Raw genomic sequence first — 21,092 nt, forward strand, 5'->3', positions numbered from 1 at the left:
CTAAAATATTAATTAATAATTGAAAAACCCCAACCCATTTCATAAAATCTGGAAAAAAAAACATAACAAACAATGTTGCGTGTATCAGAGCGCACCATGCGATGAGCATATTATGCGAAATCAGTGCACTATTCTCACATCACGTGAACGTCACGCATCAGCTGTGGCGATGCGCTCTCCTCAGCGCCTCCCGCGCATCACGCATAATGCGCGCATTTTAAAACCAAGCCTGCCACACAAGAGACGCACCTCATGTGTGCACCTCAAGTACGCATGTCGCCTCACTCGAGGCGATGCTTCTCTTGCCTGAGTGCGCTCCATGCCTATGCGCACCTCATGTGCTTTTTTTTATATGAAGTCTACACTGTGTTAAATTGTTGTGTCAATCAACAAACCATTTACACATGGTACATGAGTTTTAATGTTTGTACAGTAAGTACCTAATGCCTAAATTGTCAATCTCATGATAAACTCAGCAGCACAAACATCAACTCTAGCAAAGTATATAATTTATATGCATTCGGATACTTTTTAATTTAGACAACTAAGTCTGAAACTAATCAATCTCAAATCATATTCTATGTTAAACAACAAGTAACAACAATCAATTAAAATGTGTAGCATATACCTTTAAGCACCTCTAACAGATCTTTCTCCTCAATCTCCAACTTTCTATCTTCTTCTTTCTTCAAAGTTTCTGCTTTTTCATCTAAAATGTGTAGGTTTCCATCAATCCCAGCCAATTCTGAAAGCCCTGCATCTCCACTATCAAAAATCTCATATCCATCTTTCTCATCTCCACCTACAATTTTCCACTCATTAAACCCTTCCACTCTGCCCTCACTCTCTGTCACTCCAAGAACATCATGTTCTTCATCGTTCTCCTTTGACTCGACACTGAAAAAAGACCTCTCGATGTCTTGTCCGTCGATGCTTTCCGACGAAATGTTCCAGGAATCGGAGGTTTTGGCACCGTTTTTGTGGTTGTTGTTGTTGTTTCCATGATTGGTGGAGAAATAGCAGGTGTTGGGTGAGAATAAAGTGGAGAAGGAGGTAGGGTTTTGGATGAGTGGAGGATTGGGGTGTTTGTAGTGAGAATGAGAGGATGAAATTAGGGTTATGAAACGGAGAGTTGAGGGTTTAGAGAGTACACCAGAGAGCATTCTGTCGGTGTGTGGTTGGTCTGAGTTAGGGTTTGATCGGAGGGGTGAAGATGAACGGAGAAGAAGATGGAGGTCGAAGGGGAGAGGCAGATCAAGGGGGGAGGAGATGGAACTATGGAAGTCATGGTTTGAGTTGGGGTTTAGTAAAGGGCAGTTACGTCATTTCATGTTCTTATGAAGAGTAGATTACGAGTTTCGTTTTTATGTATATAGCGAATTTTAGGCGACATCAAGTATTTAAAATTGATGAATTTTATACTTTATTTTTTTAAATGATACAAGTTATGTCTTTTAGTAGTAACCCAGATATTTTTTTTTTATTAAATTTAGTCACGTGACTTACACAAGAGGGCATTTTTGTCAATTCACAATTTCAGGGATTATAATGTAAATAACCTAAAAATCACACCATTTTATTAAAAAAAAGTTATATATTATAAATTAAAAAAAAAACCTCTTCTCTCTCTCATTCCACCACACCACACCACAGGCTGCCACCATCACCACCCCTACTCCCTCTCTCTCTCTCCCCTAACTTTTAAGTTAAAACCACATCTTTATGTGTCACACCCCAATCAATGACGGAATCGTCGAAGTGGGACGAAAAAGATTGCTCATCACACATAACGCTAATTATGATAATATTTAAATCAAATCGTTTTCATTGCATAACTCCAATTGTCAAATACATTACATGAAATTCAAATTACAACAACAAAAGACAATACAACGAGTTCGACATAACATAATAAATCAAATCTAGTAATTTCTTGAGTGTGTTTCTAGTCATCCCTACTAGATTCATACGATCAACATCATGAACCTGTAACATGTTTAAAATAAAGTGTCAATGCGAAAACATTGACGAGTACACAAGATTTGTATAAATATAGCATAAGTATAAAAGCATTTTCTTGAATCCACATGGCAAATTGTAAACAAGGTAACTAGCATGCATCACAATATGTCAAACCCAGGTGTCCACTAGTATTTAGCATCCTTCGCCACAAAAGTGACGAGACCATTCAAGAATAAATAAAGACTTAACAAGACCCCGACGGGCGGCGTGCTACTCCTATAGCGCTATATATGTTAAGTTGGGGCTTAGCAAAGTTAATGACATAAAGCATGTATAATCTAGCATGAACCTAATTAAACAAGTAGCATGTATATAGGATTGAGAATATAAAGCATGTTTAAGTGTGTGATAGTGAAGTTTGTATATTAACATGTTACAACCCAAAGTGTTTTAAAAGTAAAATGGGTCAAGTGTACTCACGGTTTTGCAAGCTTCCACTTGTTATTCTGTGACGAGTTGTTGGATGCTTGAGGATGGAATTTGGATGATAACGGAAGATTTAGATCTAGAATTTAAAGTATAACAAAGTAAGTATACAAGAAAATAATCATCTAGGCTTAGTACTCATTCTTGACACTATGAAAACCCATAGGGTTTAGAATGATTTCATGGGTGTAACACCCATTAGAATCGTAACGAGAAGACTAAGTTATTGGATGATATAACCTAGTTCCATGACGAATAATCACTTGATTACCATCAAAGGTTCGGTTAGTATATTTTATATATGTTATATTTAGTATATAGTATGATTATAGTCCAACAAATATTACAAGTATTATCATAGAAGTCATGCATAGAGGTAGGAGGATAATCTTCCATTTTAAAACCTCTTTTGTATATTTACCAATGCACAAGTTGTCATAAGACAACAAGGATGGTCATGAATGAGTTAATACGGAAATGAAACATACATACTAACTAAGAAGAAAACATCAAGTGAGGTGTGGATTGTAAGTAAGATAGCCCAAACTTTCCAAATAATCACACATACACAAGTTCAAGTCTTGTGCAACACTTGTGGGTTAAAACCCTTTTAAAAAACGAAAGCTTAGAGGAGTAGAACCTCTGAATTTGTATATGACAACCTTATTTTTAAGCACACTTAATCATAGTCTTGATTAATGGTATAAGGACATAGGAATGCATGGTTAAAACATGAGTTTAAGTATGTTTAACAAAGTTTTTTGTTCAAAACAGAAAGTTCTTGCACTTCTAACCTCATTATGGTGATGTTCCAACTTTGGTTTTCCATGGAAAACCTATGGAAACATTCCTAGAGGTGTTCCAAGTGCTAAGAAGCAAGAAGAAGTGAAAAGGATGGAAGATAAATGAGTTTAAACTCACTTTTGCAACTTGAAATGATTCTGACTTTTGCTACTGATTTGCGACGGATTTGGAGTGTTTAGAGAGTGATAATGAAGTGTTTGTAAAGTGGGAGAAGTGTGGAAGTGAGTTGGGTTTTATAGAAAGTGATTAGGGTTAGTTAGGTGAACATTAAGTGCAAGAAATACACTTAACAAACACAAAATTGCCCAATGGATGAGCTGAATAAACTTTCTGGCGGATCAGGGAGGGTTAATCACCTGAGATACCACCTCCTTTAACAGTACAATTAACATCAAGAAGACCCAATGTTTTAGTCTCTGATAGAGGGTGAAGAAGTGCAGCTCGTTGATCAAGCATTGGGAAATAGACATCAAACTGTTTGTCATTAATGACAAATTTACCCTCACCGGGTTCAATCCAAACACGTGCGATACTACATTTCCTTTTCCCAGTGCCATACGCCCTACCCTGACTATCAACTTGCCTAACCCGTGATTTGGCAATTTCCTCTTGTTTTTGTCTCTCAATGTCAGCCCTAGTTAACTTGTGTGTGTTCTTTTCATAACGCATCTCTTCAATCATGTTCAGTGGGGGCAATCCTGGAACTCCATCTAGGTCCTTTAGTGCCATCAAACTGTCCAGCATCTCATCTGTGATACCGGATGCACTAATTAAATCCCCAAATGCATTATCTCCACTTGTCGTCATAAAATATTTCACATGAGATACAAGTAAAGATTAAATTACCCTTCACATAAGAATTTTGTTAGATTTCCAGTTACTTAAAAAATGGTAGATTAAACCAATTGTCAATACTTCTTAGGAGTTCAAAGTACTATAAATTAATAAATATGATTGCAAAGTGATAGTTAACTGCACAAAATTTCTAGCTCCCAGCAAAAAGGGAGATGTTGTTTCAATAGATTTGTTATGTAGAACTAGCATACATTAATTCACTTTTCATTATCAAGAGTTGGGACAAAATGTGGTTTGTTTTTGACTTCCTAGAAACTCCGTAAAAAGACTGGCATTCTCTATTCAACATCTTACATATGTGAAGCAAGTTTAATCGGCACCATTGGTTTTAAAAAGCGTGAGGTGCACTGTGCACCACGGACACAACGTGAAAGATATTTATATAATACTTTTTTATTTATAATAGGTTTCTATCATCATGACATCACGTACCTAAATTGTGATACAAATAACCACTATGATGCAGGGTGGTTATCGTTTGAATGGTAGTTTATTTATATTATTTAATATTTACATTTCTAAGTTTATATTTTTGTTTCCTAAATTGAATTATGTTTCCTACTCTATAAATTAAGGTCTAGGGTTTATTGTTTAGTTTTTGATTTGATTATTATAAAAAGAACTTTATTCTTGGAACCTTTGGTTCGATTTATCGTCTTTGATTATCAATAGTTTCTTGAGCCATTTGATCGCACGCAAAACTGCATCACACTACATATGATTTAATATGTAAATAACCTTTGTGTGCAACCTCCACAAAAACTTCCACCTTGGTTTTAAATTGTGTGATGCACTCCGATGCGTTTGGTCCAAAAATCTGTTTGGTCCAAAAATCTGTTTGGTCCAAAAATCTGATGCGGGATGCCTCTTATTAAAAATATACAAAAAAATATTTGTACATAACTTATAAAAAATACTTAAACTAAAAAAATTGTCATAATAAGAGGATAAGAGTTGTGCTTTTTGGTTCAAATCAAGCATACTAAAATGTTTCTAGAACCACAAAAAGTGTTTAGGAACTATAACGGTTCAAATCAAGCATACTAAAATATTAATTAATTATTGAAAAACCCCAACCCATTTCATAAAATCTGGAAAAAAAAACATAACAAACAATGTTGCGTGCATCAGAGCGCATTATGCGATGAGCACATTATGCGAAATCAGCGCAATATTCTCACATCACGTGAACGTCACGCATCAGCTGTGGCGATGCGCTCTCCTCAGCGCCTCTCGCGCATCACGCATAATGCGCGCATTTTAAAACCATGCCTGCCACACAAGAGACGCATCTCATGTGTGCACCTCAAGTATGCATGTCGCCTCACACGAGGCGATGCTTCTCTTGCCTGAGTGCGCTCCATGCCTATGCGCACCTCATGTGCTTTTTTTTTATATGAAGTCTACACTGTGTTAAATTGTTGTGTCAATCAACAAACCATTTACACATGGTACATGAATTTTAATGTTTGTACAGTAAGTACCTAATGCCTAAATTGTCAATCTCATGATAAACTCAGCAGCACAAACATCAACTCTAGCAAAGTATATAATTTATATGCATTCGGATACTTTTTAATTTAGACAACTAAGTCTTAAACTAATCAATCTCAAATCATATTCTATGTTAAACAACAAGTAACAACAATCAATTAAAATGTGTAGCATATACCTTTAAGCACCTCTAACAGATCTTTCTCCTCAATCTCCAACTTTCTATCTTCTTCTTTCTTCAAAGTTTCTGCTTTTTCATCTAAAATGTGTAGGTTTCCATCAATCCCAGCCAATTCTGAAAGCCCTGCATCTCCACTATCAAAAATCTCATATGTGACAACCCTCACTAAACCAGGTTTCCATACGACTTAATTAATAATAATTTACTGCTTGATTACTGTGCTTACCTGAAATTGTGGACAAACTGCTACTTGATTACTGATACTTGTACATACCTGCATCATACTCTGTTTACTGTCACTAGATTATTTACATGCTAAACCTTAGTGACAAACATGATGCACAAAAGCGCAGTAGCAATGAACGGATAACCTATGGAACGTGCTGTCATAACTAGCACCAGGCAGATACTGCCTCTAAGGCCTGTATGAGCCCGAGAAAGTTTACTACACTAATAGTGAGTGTGGAGATACAAGGGTTGTAGAACTGCGTCTCTAGGAATAAGTTACAATGACAGGATGTGCCTAAAACATACTCTAAGTACAAAATTCAGCACTTTAATTAACAACTCAGCTTTTAGCTAACTAATAAAGTGCCAAAACATGTGAAGAATATTACTAGACACTTTCCAAAGTGTCGGGAATAAGTTGTGTCACTAAAATTGATAATAACGACACTTTAAAGCTTTGTTAAACGCTTTAACGGATTACTATCCAACCGAACAACCAGACTTTACCCGGGACATGAAAATTTTGCCATTAACATTGTTTGTCTTTTTCTGAGCCAGTTAGGGTCCCTGAATACCCTAACACTCACTGTAAAGCATAACACACTAGTAAACAGGTTAATCCCTAAACTAACTAAACTTAACCTAACTATAAACTAACTAGATGGTTGGATATGAACCAAGACCCCCCCCCCCTCTAACCGAACCGTCCCCTTGGGGGACACCCTTGTACTTTTGTGATTAATTTAATCACCATTGCTTAATATCAAGGGAACATATGGATTCTTGGATAATGAACTTGTGAATTGTCTATAAGAACAAGAGTTTGCACAACATTTCTTCCATCACACAACTCTCACCAAAACTCTCTCCCTCCCCTTACATAGCTCTCGGCCGAACCCCCTTCAACATCCATCAATTTTTCGAGTTTTGTTCAAGTAATTCCAAGTTCATACAAGTGTTAAGGATCATATCCGAGGAGGCTTGGTGCATTCGTTACTCGAAGGACCTCATCTCGTTGCTTTTATCCACACATTTTGCGTCTAGAGTCTTCCCTAGCCTCGAGCTAGTAGTAAGTTGCTTGAATCACACCCTCGATCTATTTTAAGGTGGTTAAAATGATATGTAGCGGTTAAAACTTGTAATCTTACAAGATGATACATAAAAGTCTACTAAAAATGCTAGTAATGATGGTTAAAAGCTTGATTGTTGTGTAAATCTTGTAGTATTTGATTTGTGTAGTTATTTAGGCCCGATCTATGTTGTGGTAGCTCGGATCATCGTTTAACCCGGATTGGTCATGATCATGGATCATGACATAAAGCTTGTTTAAATGTAACAAGGGTTAAGTGATGAAACTCTACCACACGCGAAACTTGAACTTGTGTAAAAATGATTTTACTTACGAAATAGTGTTTAAAACTAGTAGATCTATGGATCTACAAGCGGTATTCTCAAAGAACCAAGTGTCAAAGAAATCATATTTTCTAAAGCCGGATCTTACATGAACAAGAATGATTTTTAAACACACAAGTGTGTAACCACTTGTGTAACACCAAGTTTCGACAAAGAACTAGTTTTGTCAAAATTTTACAATAAGTTGTAAAGATGGAATTTCTTTAAAAACGAGGTTTCTATGAAACCGGGTTGATTTATAAAGATCCACTAAAAGTAATGGGATTTACTTCATATTTTTGGTTAAACTACAAGTTCATGTAATCTTTTGCGATTTACATATTTATTGACTAGATTGTTGTTCTGAACATTGTTTGGTTGAATAAAGAAATTGTTGGGTTGATTTATAAAAGAAAATGACATGCTTGAAAGCGTGGCCACCTCCCGTTACAGAGGAAACTCTGGCGAAATTTTTCCAAAAACCTAACACTTAGAATTATTTTCACTACAAGTGTTAGAAATACTTTACGACTTGTTTTCAAATTATAGATTTCCCCACGACTTTATTTACAAAACATCGGAGGTGGGATTTCACAAAATAAAACTTGGTAAATATATATTTAGTATATATTTTTCATAACGTCACTTGTTATGGGTTTATGGTTATTTTGTGAAATATACAAATATTATTTTTAGGGTAAAAATAATATTATCGAATGTTAACGAATCCAAAATAATACGAACGCCTCTACGGTAAATATATAAGTTACACCGGTAATTATTATTACCACTCGATCGTTAAAACGTAACTTACGCATTTTAAGAAAATATTTATGAACGCGTATTTTTGTCAAGGTATTATTTTGGGAGAATTATGTGAAATAAAAATATAATATTTTTGAGAAAAATACTTATATTTTGGAGTTAGGAATAAAATATATTTTAAGTGAGACTTAGTAATATATTTCGAATTTCACAAACGCACATGTATTAAATCCCCCATCCTTGGGAAGGAAGATAATTACCAAGTATTTACTAAATGTAAACACGAAATAGTTGTCTAACTAATTCCCAAAAACTTAAACCATGAAGCTAAGGCACGGCCGTCCGTCTAATAGAGTTAGTACGTGTAGGTCGTCGCACAGCTGCTTGATCAGAAGATAAACTTGGTAGAGACGCACCACTGTGAGTTCATGTCCCCCTTTTCTCTTAACTGTTTTCAGTTTTCTAAACAGCGGGGGTGAAATACATGTTACTATGATTACAAGTACTTTATACATGGTATGGTTAGCGTAAGGAGGTTTACTACTTAGATCATGTGAGTGGGTAGGCGGAAACTTGAGGCCATTAATCCTCAGGGTAGGACCGAGGGACAGTAGCGGTAGATCTATCTGGGTGTAGCGAGCCCAACCCCTGAGCCCGCCTAATGGACCAGGTGGTGACTTTGTACCCATCGCAAAAATCTGCTAGGTTTGAGTCTTCCTACTTGCACTTCACACATATCGATGGCCTTGCAAACCATTGGTGATCTCTTTTTCCTTATTTGCTACATACCAGGAATTTTATACTCACAAAGGTTTTTACATACTCACTACGCATGAACTCGCTCAACTTTATGTTGACTTTTCAAACTACATATATTTCAGGAAACTAACGGATCTGGCACGGTATGCACATATTTCCAAGCTGCGTTTGAATAAAGAAGTCATCCAGGGTTTAGAAGGTGTAACCTCTTCCTGGACGGGTTACATATCCCTAAACCTAGTATTGTTTTAAAGTCTTTTGATAAGTTTTTATGAACTCATTTAAATCAAGTCAAGGTTTGTAACTTATTTTGTGAATGTTGAAAATGGGATTTTCTGAACCTTATTATTGGATGAATATCACATGTTTTTATCATATAGCATTGTTATGATTGTTGCTATGGTATTAAGAAGTCACACCAATTAACCCACGCTTCCGCAAAGCCAGGGTGTGACAGCTTGGTATCGGAGCCTCGATCATAGCGAACTAGGATTCTTTCTCGAGTCTAGACTATGATCATCAGGGCTCGCACGAAAACATTTTTACACTGCATACCACTTAAATCCAGATCTAAAACGTTTTTACAAACAAATGTTGAGCACATTTTATTTGTTAATTATAGGCTCAGTGTGGGAGGCTGAGGCTCGGTCTGAGAGGCCGAGGCTCGGTCTACGAGGTCGAGGTAGATGGCTAGTGAGACTAGGAAGAGCAGTCTGAGAGACTGGGAGAATTTGGCTAGTGAGACTAGGAAGAGCAGTCTGAGAGGCTGGGAGAATTTGGCTAGTGAGACTAGGAAGAGCAGTCTGAGAGGCTGGGAGAATTTGGCTAGTGATACTAGGAAGAGCAGTCTGAGAGGCTGGGAGAATTTGGCTAGTGGGACTAGGAATATCAGTCTAGGAGACTGGGAGGCTAGTGGGACTAGGAGAATTATTTGAATGCTTAATTGGTGATTAATGTGTTTATTTGACTATGTGATTGATTATTTGTGCATGTGTGTGTGTTTGTGTTACAAGACGGCATGGCCTCCTCTTCAGATAGTGAAGTGACGGACACCTTGGATCCTTTAGCAATCGTGTCAAACGATGAGATTATGACAGAAAGTGAGGTGCACACTTCGGATACCACCAGCACGGATGAGGATGATTTCCAGCTCTTCTCGCTACCCGATGCTGCCACCGAGCTCGCTGATGGCCCTTTGGCCGTGGACACACCACTCGTAGAAATCCCTGCCCCCATACCTTTGGCCGTTTATCCTGCTTACGATATACTTCTCGACGCCGACGCTGATGACGACGTCGATCTGTTTGATGACGAGCCCCTAAAGGATGATGTTCAGGGCGAGGCCCTTCTAGCTGCTGGTGATCTTTTGTTGCTCGCAGATGCTCCCGCTGAAGAGTCACCTGCTCACTCACCCGTCCCGGACTCTTTCGAGTCTGTGGCCTCTGTATCATCCCACACTCTGAGTGCGCAGCACTTTTCTCACGGTTCAGATCCTGATAGGGCATCCGCTGTAGCCCCTGTCCCTAGCTTTGCTTTCGATCACGATGTTGAGGAGATTCCGATCCTGTCTTTTCCCCAGGATTCGACCAGGAGATTGAGTTTATACCACTGGATCAGCTTACGGAGGACCCGGTTGGCCCAGACGGCCCAGTTAATCCCATTGACCATGCATTTGATTTAAAATGGCGTTCGATGACCCCGAGCCTGCCGTAGCCCCCGAGCCAGTAGTTGCTCCAGACCCCGTATTTGAGCATGACCCTATTCATGCTGACGTACCCGCTGCTGATCCTAGATTAATGATGTAACTATCGATGATCATCCTATTGTTGCTCCACTGTTGGAGGATGAGCATGCTGTTGATGCCCATGTTGATGCCCCTCACATTACTGATATGCCTACTGATCCTGTTATTGCCCCTTTTCCTGACCATGTGCCTGTACAGTTCAATCATGCGCCTCTTGCAACCCAAGTAGATCCTCGATACGCGCACACCCGAAGTGGGTGGATAGTCAATGACAATGGTTACCTTTCGAGTTTCCTGTGACTCCTGTTTCAGCCCCTGTTTCAGTTCCTATGGATGCACTTTTTGTTCCCACACTCACCACTGATGCTCGCCGCACCGTCACATAGCCCGGAGCCTGCACCCAAGCCAGCTACTACACCATTTGGGTCGTTGATGTTGCGCCCGCTGAACCTACACCTTTACGTGGTCACGATCCTATTTCTTTTTAGACTGCCAGACATTGCACCCCTTATAACTACCTGCATCAGGCAGCCCCCCCCCCTCATTTGTGAAGAGGTTCGTTTTCCCTTGTAAGGATCGACGCCCGTTGCGCCATCATGCCTAACACTTCCTGTCAGGATATACCCGCACCTCGTAGAGATGCTCCAGGCCGCACCGCTTGCTACATTCACCCTTACAACGCTTGATAAGCCAATTCGGTGTTCCCTATAAACGTACTATGCTAACTATAAACCCTTACCATTTCTCGCATTATGAAGAACACACACAGGATAAGTTGCTCCTGTAACATCAGCTATAGTTTAAGGATATGAGCCACAGAATATTGGAGCTTGAGCTGACACCACGATCGGCAACTTCAGATACAAAACATAACATAACCAAAAACAGGAGTTAAGCGTCTACATCACAAGACAGCATATTGTCTAAAAAGTTTCTGTGAAACACCACGTCCTCCACTCTGTCTTTCGCCAGCATGCATTGATCCGCCACATACCTCAAGATCCCCTTTTGCGCACTTGACCGTTACTAGTACATCGTTCCCAGGATGTTGATGCTCGTTTCCTTACTATCAAGCAACATATCAGCTAGTTACTTTAACGTATATCCTAGCTCGAGGAGGGATTCACGCATGTCGACAGTTTACTTTTCTTTCCTCCTCCACCTCAGTAACCAGTATAGTTGGTTTTTGGATTATGCAAATTGCATTACGCTTGAGTAAATACGCTAATGATAAGCCAGGATTTCGGAGGCTTTTGAGTACCACTTCTGACTACGTAATGTTGATGCAACAAAATACTTGTTGGACAAGGGTAGGGTGACCCTGTGTCCCTTCTGATGCGACGCGTTTTGTGAAACACCGTGATTGTGGCCGGAGGATAATGAAAGCCCAATCAGCTTTAAACACGCGACAATACTTACGACCACTGACTAACGGAAAACTCCGCCGCTATATCCCCACTAAGCACGCTGTTGATCTACGTATTTGTGCGATAACTATAATGCTACATGCTTACTTGCTACCTTCCTATTTACAAGAAGTGCAATACATGAGATAATATGTGACTGAATGTATAACGACTGCGTATATACGTATATGTAATACACCTAGGAGGTCTTATTCGTTGAATAGAGACTAATGTGCTCGCGTCCTTCACAAGACCTGACCTAACCGACCTTCTTCTAGGAAGATGTCGACTCAAGGGAACACCAATATCAACCACCCTCTACCTACAACAAAGGCGGAAATGTGAGAGCACCTCTTACAGGCCATCGCACGGTACGAGGCCCATCACTCCGATTGCAGCGGAGGTACCTCAAGAAATAACCCCCCCAACGGCTGCACCTACAAGCAGTTCTTGGACCACAAACCTCGAGAGTTCGACGGCACCGGGGGTGCCTTAGCCTTCGTACGCTGGGTTGAAAAGACAGATTCAGTTTTACGATTAAGCAAATGTGACCACGAACATCAAGTCAAGTACATAACTGGACTATTGTTGGATGAGGCTCTGTCATGGTGGAACCATCAAATTCGAACGATGGGCGAGACCGCTGCGTATGCTATGACGTGGGACGAACTGAAGAGTCTGATGCGTGAAAGATATTGCTCGAGGGCAGAAGTCCAGAGATTGGAGACAGAACTGTGGAACTTGAAAATGGAAGGACCAAAGATAGCGGAGTATGTGCAGAGATTTAACGAATTATCACAAGTTACCTTACTCCTGGGGACACCAGAGTTTAAGAGAATTGAACAGTACATAAGGGGATTGGCACCTCAGATTCTAAGCCGGGTAACAGCATCAAAACCGTCAACGATCACCGAGGCTATCAACATAAGCATAGCACTCACGGAAGAAGCAGTTAGACGAGGAGAGTTTTCCACTGCGGAGGAGAAAAAGGAGACTGCTATAAAGGCATCTAGGGATAACAAGAGGAAGCTCGCAAATTTCAAGATGGTTACTCGGGTAAGTAACAAGAAGAAGGCCAAAAAGGGAAAAGATTACAAGGGTATCCTACCTAAGTGCGACAATTGTTTACGTTATCATGTCGGGCAATGCAAATGTGGTAACTGTGGCAAGGTGGGACATGTCAAGGAAACTTGATGGCAAAATACTGAACATAGTAATGGGGGCCAAGACGGTAGTGAGGATCACGAAGAGGACAACGACAATAGCAATTGTCAAAGTAGAATGAGCGATAAACAGAAACGTACTCAAGGTTGTTTTAACTGTGGAAGCAAAAAGCATTTCAGAAAATATTGCCCTAAAAACAATCAGGCACACGGATGAAAGCTCCCCACTGAAGCTAGGGAGATACACCAGGGATTCAAGCATGGAAATCGGTACGTTCCATAGTACCCAACGATATGCGTCTCTACTACTTGATACTGTAACAAATTGTACGATCCACACCTCTAGAGTTCGAGAGTATAATTGGTTTACGTAGCGAGTGAGTAGTTATTCCAGTACCCATTAGAACTAGCTTAGGGGAAGCTAGTGGAAGCCAACGCAGTAACTAGAATCGGCACAATAGAACCCGGAGGGCGTAAGTTTACGCTAGATCTATTGCCAGTTGAGTTGGGAAGCTTCAACATGGTAATTGGATGTATTAGTTGGCAAGCGATCGAGTGGAGGTTGATATCCGCACCTCGATGACGGAAGAAGGAATGATTGTGACTCATGAAGCAGGATACACCACCACCGATCACGAATTACTTATGGCACGAAAGTTGTTGTGGGAAGGATGTGTTGCTTCCTGACTCATGTCGGGGAAAAAGGAGCCGAAGAACTAAAACTTAATGATACCCCCGTGATCGGGGTATACCCTGAAGTCTTCCTCGAAGACTTGCCAGAGTAATCTCCTCGACGACAAGTCGAATTTTTGCATCAATCTGATTCCAGGCCACGCGCCTGTAGCCAAAGCACCTCGAGCGACTTACACCTTCGGAGATGCAAGGATTGACAGTGCAACCTCAGTGGTTGATAGAGAAGGAAGATAACAGACCAAAACTTTTGTTTTGGATAACCTCAGTTCTGCTCGCCAAAAGAAAGGACGAATAACTTCCAAATGACCAGGAGCCGAACGGGCTAACATACAAGAGTCGGTGGCTTTTGCTGAGGACAAATGAACTTCTTACACAACTGACTATGATGATCCAACTACTACTACACGACTGATCAACGATCGAACATCGTCAGTGGAGGAATTCAGGGAATATACCAGGATGAAATTGTGGGACAATGATTGTGTTTAGACATAAACAAAATGCTGCTTCCTACACAATGTATAAGTCGGATCCACACGAGGTGCAGAATCCAGAGAAACTAGAGGCCTTACATCTAGGAACCATATCTGTCAACTCAATCAAACGTCATCAACTTGACAAACTTGTCATTTCAAAATTGAAAGTACTTAAATTTGCTTCCGTTAAAGTCTTCACCCTTACTTCTAACGAGTAGATATTGCATTTCTACTCCCCTCAAAGTAGTTGCATCACGTTGATTTCCTTCGCTGAGAGCGAACACATGTTTGTTTCGAATACTTGGTCGTTTCTTCAATATAGCAAACACACATTGCTCCATTTTCTTGGAAACTTATTTGCCACACATGCACCTTTTGCTACGCATGCGGTTCCATTTCGAATAGACGTTTCATTAAAGCTCCGATATTACGTTGCTAAATCTAAACACTGGTTTGTGATTCGAATGATCTACATTCTTGTCATTGTTGACTCTTTTGTTATCAAGTCAACACATGTTCTCGAAACCGTTTTCTTTCAAGTTACATGTTTACTACCCTGCCAAGATTCCCTTGTTGATACATACGTTTATTGTCGAGTTACGTTGAAACAAAGTTCAATTGCTTGAACTTATCCAGTTCACATATTTGATTTAAGGCGCCATATGATGTATTGAGAGCATCATATTCTAATACTCTGGCAAAGATTCTTTTGTTTCGAGTCGTAGTAGATTTGGTCGGTCTACGACTCCACTAAAACGTTTGATCTATTTCGATACCTTGCGATGATATTTTCGCAAAATTGAAGCTTGCCCTAATTTGGTTACTCACTTCGTATACGAATTCAATTCCCTATTTAGTTGTTAACAATCCATTTGCGATCTTCACAAACAACGCGGTCTCAACACAATTGTGTGTTAAGACAATGGTACATATATTCATTCCATAAGCACAATGTACCTCCTAACGATTCCTTCGTTGTCAATCAAATGCCTTGCGATGCTTATTACATTTCATCTTCGATTGGAAACAGTGGTTCTTTGATATTCCGTATTTAATTGGAAACTCTGTAACATGGCATAAGTCAAATCTTCATATTGTTTCCCCTTCATCTGATCTCAAACACGGTGAACTTGTTCAATCACCACTATTATGAAATTATGTCATTGCGACACCTGGTGGTGTCATTACAAACTTGTAGCTTGTGCTAATCATGGACAACCGTTCCACGCAAAATACATAAACTTTTGTTGACTTGTCATTTACATATTCCTGATGCAACTACAAATCAAAGCAAGAATACACCAGATTCGTTTGTATTCATTCGGTGTATTCTCGCCGATCAAAATATTCAACGCACTGAACCTTGCCACTCGTCTACTTGGGAGTTGACAGATCACTTTACCATTTCATTTGAGTTGAAAATTTCTGAATTTATACAGAGGGTGCTATGTTTCGTGAAAACTCGCTGGGATACTGCGACCGGACATTGAGGATCCTATTAGGCTATACGTAAAACACATTTTGTACTTCTAACATCAACTGCTATGAGCACCCACCTTCTTAACCCTAGGGCGCGGATTGTTAAATATTCTAGGAACCACCAAGTGTGAGTAAGCTTTGATGCAGTTTGATGACTATCTACCTCGATGTTATACTTGCATGACGTGACCAAGAGGAGTTAAGGTAGTACAAATTTCGAGGACGAAATTTCTTTAACGGGGGGAGAATGTGACAACCCTCACTAAACCAGGTTTCCGTACGACTTAATTAATAATAATTTACTGCTTGATTACTGTGCTTACCTGAAATTGTGGACAAACTGCTACTTGATTACTGATACTTGTACATACCTGCATCATACTCTGCTTACTATCACTACATTATTTACATGCTAAACCTTAGTGACAAACATGATGCACAAAAGCACAGTAGCAATGAACGGATAACCTATTGAACGTGCTGTCATAACTAGCACCAGGCAGATACTGCCTCTAAGGCCTGTATGAGCCCGAGAAAGTTTACTACACTAATAGTGAGTGTGGAGATACAAGGGTTGTAGAACTGCGTCTCTAGGAATAAGTTACAATGACAGGATATGCCTAAAACGTACTCTAAGTACAAAATTCAGCACTTTAATTAACAACTCAGCTTTTAGCTAACTAATAAAGTGCCAAAACATGTGAAGAATATTACTAGACACTTTCCAAAGTGTCGGGAATAAGTTGTGTCACTAAAATTGATAATAACGACACTTTAAAGCTTTGTTAAACGCTTTAACGGATTACTATCCAACCGAACAACCAGACTTTACCCGGGACATGAAAATTTTGCCATTAACATTGTTTGTCTTTTTCTGAGCCAGTTAGGGTCCCTGAATACCCTAACACCCACTGTAAAGCACAACACACTAGTAACCAGGTTAATCCCTAAACTAACTAAACTTAACCTAACTATAAACTAACTAGATGGTTGGATATGAACCAAGACCCCCCCCCCTCTAACCGAACCGTCCCCTTGGGGGACACCCTTGTACTTTTGTGATTAATTTAATCACCATTGCTTAATATCAAGGGAACATATGGACTCTTGGATAATGAACTTGTGAATTGTCTATAAGAACAAGAGTTTGCACAACATTTCTTCCATCACACAACTCTCACCAAAACTCTCTCCCTCCCCTTACATAGCTCTCGGCCGAACCCCCTTCAACATCCATCAATTTTTCGAGTTTTGTTCAAGTAATTCCAAGTTCATACAAGTGTTAAGGATCATATCCGAGGAGGCTTGGTGCATTCGTTACTCGAAGGACCTCATCTCGTTGCTTTTATCCACACATTTTGCGTCTAGAGTCTTCCCTAGCCTCGAGCTAGTAGTAAGTTGCTTGAATCACACCCTCGATCTATTTTAAGGTGGTTAAAATGATATGTAGCGGTTAAAACTTGTAATCTTACAAGATGATACATAAAAGTCTACTAAAAATGCTAGTAATGATGGTTAAAAGCTTGATTGTTGTGTAAATCTTGTAGTATTTGATTTGTGTAGTTATTTAGGCCCGATCTATGTTGTGGTAGCTCGGATCATCGCTTAACCCGGATTGGTCATGATCATGGATCATGACATAAAGCTTGTTTAAATGTAACAAGGGTTAAGTGATGAAACTCTACCACACGCGAAACTTGAACTTGTGTAAAAATGATTTTACTTACGAAATAGTGTTTAAAACTAGTAGATCTATGGATCTACAAGCGGTATTCTCAAAGAACCAAGTGTCAAAGAAATCATATTTTCTAAAGCCGGATCTTACATGAACAAGAATGATTTTTAAACACACAAGTGTGTAACCACTTGTGTAACACCAAGTTTCGACAAAGAACTAGTTTTGTCAAAATTTTACAATAAGTTGTAAAGATGGAATTTCTTTAAAAACGAGGTTTTTATGAAACTGGGTTGATTTATAAAGATCCACTAAAAGTAATGGGATTTACTTCATATTTTTGGTTAAACTACAAGTTCAGGTAATCTTTTGCGATTTACATATTTATTGACTAGATTGTTGTTCTGAACATTGTTTGGTTGAATAAATAAATTGTTGGGTTGATTTATAAAAGAAAATGATACGCTTGAAAGCGTGGCCACCTCCCGTTACAGAGGAAACTCTGGTGAAATTTTTCCAAAAACCTAACACTTAGAATTATTTTCACTAGAAGTGTTAGAAATACTTTACGACTTGTTTTCAAATTATAGATTTCGCCACGACTTTATTTACAAAACATCGGAGGTGGGATTTCACAAAATAAAACTTGGTAAATATATATATAGTATATATTTTTCTTAACGTCACTTGTTATGTGTTTATGATTATTTTGTGAAATATACAAATATTATTTTTAGGGTAAAAATAATATTATCGAATGTTAACGAATCCAAAATAATACGAACGCCTCTATGGTAAATATATAAGTTACACCGGTAATTATTATTACCACTCGATCGTTAAAACGTAACTTACGCATTTTAAGAAAATATTTATGAACGCGTATTTTTGTCAATATATTATTTTGGGAGAATTATGTGAAATAAAAATATAATATTTTTGAGAAAAATACTTATATTTTGGAGTTAGGAATAAAATATATTTTAAGTGAGACTTAGTAATATATTTCGAATTTCACAAACGCACATGTATTAGATCCCCCATCCTTGGGAAGGAAGATAATTACCAAGTATTTACTAAATGTAAACACGAAATAGTTGTCTAACTAATACCCAAAAACTTAAACCATGAATCTAAGGCACGGCCGTCCGTCTAATAGAGTTAGTACGTGTAGGTCGTTGCACAGCTGCTTGATCAGAAGATATACTTGGTAGAGACGCACCACTGTGAGTTCATGTCCCCCTTTTCTCTTAACTGTTTTCAGTTTTCTAAACTGCGGGGGTGAAATACATGTTACTATGATTACAAGTACTTTATACATGGTATGGTTAGCGTAAGGAGGTTTACTACTTAGATCATGTGAGTGGGTAGGCGGAAACTTGAGGCCATTAATCCTCAGGGTAGGACCGAGGGATAGTAGCGGTAGATCTATCTGGGTGTAACGAGCCCAACCCCTGAGCCCGCCTAATGGACCAGGTGGTGACTTTGTACCCATCGCAAAAATCTGCTAGGTTTGAGTCTTCCTACTTGCACTTCACACATATCGATGGCCTTGTAAACCATTGGTGATCTCTTTTTCCTTATTTGCTACATACCAGGAATTTTATACTCACAAAGGTTTTTACATACTCACTACACATGAACTCGCTCAACTTTATGTTGACTTTTCAAACTACATGTATTTCAGGAAACTAACGGATCTGGCACGGTATGCACATATTTCCAAGCTGCGTTTGAATAAAGAAGTCATCCAGCGTTTAGAAGGTGTAACCTCTTCCTGGACGGGTTACATATCCCTAAACCTAGTATTGTTTTAAAGTCTTTTGATAAGTTTTTATGAACTCATTTAAATCAAGTCAAGGTTTGTAACTTATTTTGTGAATGTTGAAAATGGGATTTTCTGAACCTTATTATTGGATGAATATCACATGTTTTTATCATATAGCATTGTTATGATTGTTGCTATGGTATTAAGAAGTCACACCAATTAACCCACGCTTCCGCAAAGCCAGGGTGTGACATCATATCCATCATTCTCATCTCCACCTACAATTTTCCACTCATTAAACCCTTCCACTCTGCCCTCACTCTCTGTCACTCCAAGAACATCACGTTCTTCATCGTTCTCCTTTGACTCGATACTGAAAAAAGACCTCTCGATGTCTTCTCCATCGATGCTTTCCGACGAAATGTTCCAGGATCGGAGCTTTTGGCACCGTTTTTGTGGTTGTTGTTGTTGTTTCCATGATTGGTGGAGAAATAGCAGGTGTTGAGTGAGAATAAAGTGGAGAAGGAGGTAGGGTTTTGGATAAGTGGAGGATTGGGGTGTTTGTAGTGAGAATGAGAGGATGAAATTAGGGTTATGAAACGGAGAGTTGAGGGTTTAGAGAGTACACGAGAGAGCATTCTGTCGGTGTGTGGTTGGTCTGAGTTAGGGTTTGATCGGAGGGGTGAAGATGAAGGGAGAAGAAGATGGAGGTCGAAGGGGAGAGGCGGATCAAGGGGGGAGGAGATGGAACTATGGAAGTCATGGTTTGAGGTGGGGTTTAGTAAAGGGCAATTACGTCATTTCATGTTCTTATAAAGAGTAGATTACGAGTTTCGTTTTTATGTACATAGCGAATTTTAGGCGACATCCTGTATTTAAAATTGATGAATTTTATACTTTATTTTTTTTGAAATGATACAAGTTATGTCTTTTAGTAGTAACCCAGATAGTTTTTTTTTATTAAATTTAGTCACGTGACTTACACAAGAGGGCATTTTTGTCAATTCACAATTTCAGGGATTATAATGTAAATAACCTAAAAATCACGCCATTTTATTAAAAAAAAGTTATATATTATAAATTAAAAAAAAACCTCTTCTCTCTCTCATTCCACCACACCACACCACATGCTGCCACCATCACCACCCCTACTCTCTCTCTCCCCCCTAACTTTTAAGTTAAAACCACATCTTTATGTGTCACACCCCAATCAATGACGGAATCATCGAAGTGGGACGAAAAAGATTGCTCATCACACATAACGCTAATTATGATAATATTTAAATCAAATCGTTTTCATTGCATAACTCCAATTGTCAAATACATTACATGAAATTCAAATTACAACAACAAAAGACAATACAACGAGTTCGACATAACATAATAAATCAAATCTAGTAATTTCTTGAGTGTGTTTCTAGTCATCCCTACTAGATTCATACGATCAACATCATCAACCTGTAACATGTTTAAAATAAAGTGTCAATGCGAAAACATTGACGAGTACACAAGATTTGTATAAATATAGCATAAGTATAAAAGCATTTTCTTGAATCCACATGGCAATTTGTAAACAAGGTAACTAGCATGCATCACAGTATGTTAAACCCAGGTGTCCACTAGTATTTAGCATCCTTCGCCACAAAAGTGACGAGACCGTTCAAGAATAAATAAAGACTTAACAAGACCCCGACGGGCGGCGTGCTACTCCTATAGCGCTATATATGTTAAGTTGGGGCTTAGCAAAGTTAATGACATAAAG

General features: G+C 38.9%; 1 long non-coding RNA gene across 1 annotated transcript; it reads right to left on the reverse strand.

Moving 5' to 3' along the window:
- Positions 1–717: 717 nt before the first annotated feature.
- LOC118491340 lies at positions 718–19,672 on the reverse strand. Its single transcript, XR_004891317.1, has 2 exons — positions 19,609–19,672; positions 718–802 (listed from the first exon to the last, which is right to left on the reverse strand). It is a non-coding gene; the product is annotated as an uncharacterized LOC118491340 (long non-coding RNA).
- Positions 19,673–21,092: the final 1,420 nt, after the last annotated feature.

Source organism: Helianthus annuus, chromosome 4 (genome assembly GCF_002127325.2).
Source record: "Helianthus annuus cultivar XRQ/B chromosome 4, HanXRQr2.0-SUNRISE, whole genome shotgun sequence".
Lineage (NCBI taxonomy): Eukaryota > Viridiplantae > Streptophyta > Magnoliopsida > Asterales > Asteraceae > Helianthus > Helianthus annuus.